Below are 4943 nucleotides of genomic sequence, written 5' to 3' on the forward strand. Positions count from 1 at the left end.
CAACCTGGCCTTGGACACTTCCAGGGATCCAGGGGCAGCCACAGCTTCTCTGGGCAACCTGTGCCAGGGCCTCCCCACCCTCACAGCCAAGAATTTCTTTTCAATATCCAACCTAAATTTCCCCCTTTTCAGTTTGAACCCATTCCCCCTTGTCCTGTGACTGCAGTTCCTGATGCAGGGTCCCTCCCCAGACTCCTCGTAGGCCCCTTCAGGTACTGGAAGGAAATCTAATCCCAAACTCTCCAGATGTAAAAGAGAAATATAAACTCTGGCCTTTTTTCCCCCATTCTCTGTCAGCCCTGAGGTTTCACTGGCTTCCTGCTGCTTTATTGTCCTAATGGGTTTTATATTTCGTAGCACTGCGTTGGTTTTTGTTCTGCAATTTTTGCTTCAGATTCTCTAGTTCTTCTCCTTTTAGCCCTAATCGTGGTTGTCAGTTGTTGAATCAAAAAGGAGTGCAGCTGCAGGCTTGCTTAGAGCATAATAGTACTTTTTGGCTCATTATGGCTACACTTTGCCTTTCTTGGGGTTAAGAGTCAATGTCACCACTTTGCTATTTCTTTCAAAAAAACAGAGATTTGAAAAAAATCCCCCTGGGCTTCCTTTCAGAAGCAGGTTATACACGGTGGAGGATGCAGCTTTAAGGTCCCTTCCAACCCAAACCATTCCAAGATTCTGTGATTCTATAGTGGAAGACAGTTCATTGCTTGATTTATTCTGCACTCCTCTAAATAGGAGACACACCCCGGAAAGCAAAGCAGACCCCGTTTCCAGGTGGTGAGGAGGTTTGGTGCAGACAGCAATGCACAGCCAAGGGAGAGAAACTGGAGTTCACCACCACATGGAACAGAAAGTCTGAACCACATTATCAAAACCATCTGATTTTTAGCTTTGTTTGGTGTCTTGGAGCTCTCAGGGTGCACACCAGGATTACTCCAAGGAAGTTTTGAACCACATTTCAGGGGCTGAAATCAAGTGCCCAAAGAAAAGAGCAAGTAGGACGTGGAGGCCACGGGGATGAGAAGGACAACCACACCAGGGCTGAGCTGAATTGATTGTAATGGCAATGAGTTATCACAGGCTTGATTTCTGACTTCTGCATTTTAATTTTGGAGGAAGACAACAACCTGAATGAGGCACAAACAGCTGTTCTGACAAATGGGGAAAGTCTGGCAAAGAAAACAGAAATACAAAGTAACAAAGTTTTGAAGTAGTTAATTAAAACCTGGCTCAAAGGCAGTACCAGGGTTCTGGGTCACAGTGGTCAGCAGAGCAGCCCCAGCCTATGAATATTCATTCTGAGGGCTCAGTCCTGGCTTCAAGGAAGGTCAGGTCCTCCCTGCTTTTCTCAGCAGTCAGGGAAATTGAGAAAGCAGGGGTGGGTAAAGGAGCTGGAGCAGGATTTTACATGGAAAACATCTTGTGTTCTGAAGGACAAGTGCAGTGTGTTGAAAGGTGATTGAACTATTTGACCAAGAACAGGGAGATGTTCAAGAGATAATGGGAATGCAACCTGGCAGAACTGTTACTTGACCAAGAACAGGCAAATGTTCAAGGGATAGTGGGAATACAACCTGGCAGTGGTACAGGACAGCTGCAGGATTGGAATGTAGTTGCCTTTCAGCTGTGTATGTGCTTTAATTAATAAAAAAGAACAAAGTTAGATATGAACAGAAGTTGTTGGCAGTGCTAAGACGAGAGCCTGGGGAAGCCATGGTCGCAGCCACTGGAGACAGGAGCCCAGGATCTGGGAATTTCAGAGGTGTGAAGTTTGCTGTCAGTGCTAAATCTTTAAGGATGGTGATTGAAGGAGAGCTTTTTAGTCCTGGGCGTTTCTGTGAGGAAACAGTGAATGCCATGGTAGTCAGGGAAGGTAGAACAGTGAAGTGCTGCTGCCCTGAAACAACACAAGGGTTAAGATGGGGATTTTTGTTCTAGCTAAAAACTATGACTAAGAGTCCTTTGACAGTCAAGAGGATGTTTTAATAAAGCCATTGGTGCAAAGAAATGCAGTATATACCCATTCTGAAGCTTCCCCAAGCATCTGTAAGCTATGGCTTCAATCAAGCTTTTGTGTTGCAGGGCAAGGAACTTGTTGTTAGCACCAGAATCTGTAAGATGATTGTAATTTGAAAAATGAGAGGATTTGTTCAGTAGAAAATTGGGATTAAAGCAGGGAATGATTCCATGCAGTAACTCAAAGCCTGATGCCTGTACAGGTGGGATGCCGTGGGAAAGCTGTGGCAGTGATTAGGAATTCCTTTGAGAAAGTATCAAGGACTGAACCATTGTGAAGTAGTGCAAGATAAATAGTAATGAAATGATGAAGGACTTATTTTGATTAAACTGGGACATATTTAACAGTGGTGGAACACCCTCTCACCAGGGATGCCTCTGCCTGCCTCTCTGCCTGAAAGACTTGATGAATGCCTGGTTTCAAAGTAGCATAAATTTTCTGTTGATATTTAATTGACAAAGCCACAAATAGAAAATAACAGTGAGAGCACGTTTAAAATCATATGGATGAGCTGTGCTTTTGGGCCAAGTTTCTAACGGTCTGTGTAGGAAGATTTAATCATTGTAAACCCAGTAATATGCAAAAAAATGCTGCAGATTAAAAATCTGCAGGTAGGATAATAACTGAAAACCACAGCTTATGCTACATGTGCAGGGATAAAAGTAACAATGCCTTGGAGCTGCATATGGTGAGATAAGGCAGTAAATGCTGGAATGTTATCCTGGCAGCGTCAGACATTCTGTGAGACCACATTTGGGCTCCCAGAGAACAGTGTTGTCATACTGCAGGGGTGCAGCAAAGCACAGACACCTCCAGTCAGCTTTTGGGGAACACTGCCTTGGAGAACTCTCAGCCACAGCTGTCTGGAATATTTCTGGAGAACCTTGCAACGGGGTCAAACAGCAAAGAAGCTGCTGGAAAGTGAGAAGTGGATTGATGAGAATTAGTTGCCTCCACTTGACACGTGGAGATGACAAGTACTGGGATAAGATGAGGAGAAGAGGCTCTGCCAATGTGTTTTGGGCATGAAAACCAATTAGCAGGGAGGGTGAGGAGATGAGCTGGAGCCAGAGTGTGAAAGAAATGCGTATAATCAGCTTGGGAGGAGAAAGTGTACTGCTGAAAGATCCTCAGACTGGAGCAGGAGCTGGGGACTAATGTGCTGCTTGCCGGGTGATTTGTGCTGCCTGACTCTTTAGGGACACGTCTTGCCTGACTCTCTGAAATTTTCTGGACCTGTCATTTCTCTCCTGCCTGTGCCACACTTCTGAGCTTTGGCCATTCCAGCACTTTCTGTGATTGAGACATACCTGTGGTTGCCCAAGGGGAGGTCAGTGAGTAGCTGATGAGCAGTTTAGCCAGGAAGATTCATTTTTTGTCGACTACAACATATAATCTGAGTCCTCTCTACCAGCTGGCAGAGAACATGACAAATCTATGCCTCAAAATACTCCACCACTTCAGCAGCTCTGCAGTTAATTATTCCTAGCAACTTGCAGACGGGATAAGGTTATAAAAATATATAAAACAAAAGGGGTTTTCTGCTTTGATAAGATCTCGAAGAAAAGTACAGAACAGCAAAATATTTTCCCCAAATATCCAGTAGCACACGAGTTCTCCTTGTTGTCTTTGAATCATCTGAAGTTTTATGTTTATAACGTAACTGTCCAAGTTTTGAGGTGACCTTAATTTATAAGCACAATGAAAAAAACTTTCTGAATGGTAGGATTTATAGGGAATAAGGAATCACTTGACAGGATGAAAAAGAAAAGGGAAAAATAAAAGCAGGATTTGGGGTGGAGAATGGCTCTGTTCATGGGCCCTGTCAGTACCATCCATTTGGTACAAGTCAGAGCAGAGGAATTTTCTGGAGAAATGTCTGTATCAACAGCTACAAAACTACTTCTTATTACTTGGCCCCAGGCTTTTCATAAGCTTAGAGATATTGTAAAGGCAGAATTCTTTGCCTTTGCACATTTCAAATATTTTAAATAATTTCTAAAGAGTTTTTTTTAATGGTACTGAGATTTGTCTCTCGTGGATGGTTCTGGTCATTATGAATAAGGTACAAGATGGTTCTATTTTCCAGTATTGTCTTTGACTGATTAATGCCTCATTTAAATTCTCAGTCAGTGAAGATCTGATATGATTTTAGCTATTTCCCTTAATTGCCTTTGTGTTGTAATTTGACTTTAATTTTATAATTTTAATTAAAAAAAAAACTGTAAAAGCCCAGTATCTAAATAGTTTCCTAACATTAATTTTACTTTATGAAAAGAAAATAATTGAGTGTGGAGTTTCTAAATTGCTGCTTTTAGTCATTGAGATCCTGATAATGGTGAGAACTTGTTATCTTTGTATAGCACTTTAGATAATTAGGAAAAAAATGAGATGTGGTGGTTGTTACCTTTTTCCTAATTGGGCTTCTGCCAGCACCAGCTTTGGGTGTTCCTCACACTGAGGGAACAACTGGGAGGCCAAGAACTAAACAGATGTGGAGAGCAAACCCTTGTTGAGGACTCGATAATCTTACAGGTCTTTTCCAACCTTAACAATTCCCTGATTCTATGAATTTAATAAAAGGAAACAACTTTTTCTCTCTTCTTTTTTTTTTTTTTAAATTTAGTTAGGAACAACCCTCAACTTAAATTCTCGAAGATGGCGTGGGTACAATTTGGAGGTGTCATAGGGGATGTTCTGAACATGCTAACTATCAAAAAAGATAGGAGAAAATCCAAAAGGGACCTTCCCCAGTTGGAAGCAGGGAATTGATAGTTGCTAGAAATACAAGAGGGCTGCAGAAAGCTGGGGCTGTGTCCAAGAGAAGAAAATGGAAAAGATCAATACCTGGCAGATTGAACAGGAAGGTGTGCCAAAAAAGGGTTGGGAGAAGGGCATGAGAGCTAATAAATTCTTTTGCAGGCAC

The 4943-nt window shown here is 42.3% G+C and overlaps 1 protein-coding gene across 1 annotated transcript in view; it reads right to left on the reverse strand.

Moving 5' to 3' along the window:
- Window positions 1-3494, reverse strand: part of LOC108510553 (histone deacetylase 3-like) — a 10158-nt gene extending 6664 nt beyond the window's left edge. Inside the window, exon 1 of the mRNA XM_017840230.1 lies at window positions 3477-3494. The gene's annotated coding sequence lies outside the window, so the exon portion shown is untranslated. The remainder of the gene's footprint in view (window positions 1-3476) is intronic.
- Between the last annotated feature and the right edge of the window lie 1449 nt (window positions 3495-4943).

This window comes from Lepidothrix coronata, unplaced genomic scaffold (assembly GCF_001604755.1).
Source record: "Lepidothrix coronata isolate B3197 unplaced genomic scaffold, Lepidothrix_coronata-1.0 Scaffold1309, whole genome shotgun sequence".
Taxonomy (NCBI): domain Eukaryota; kingdom Metazoa; phylum Chordata; class Aves; order Passeriformes; family Pipridae; genus Lepidothrix; species Lepidothrix coronata.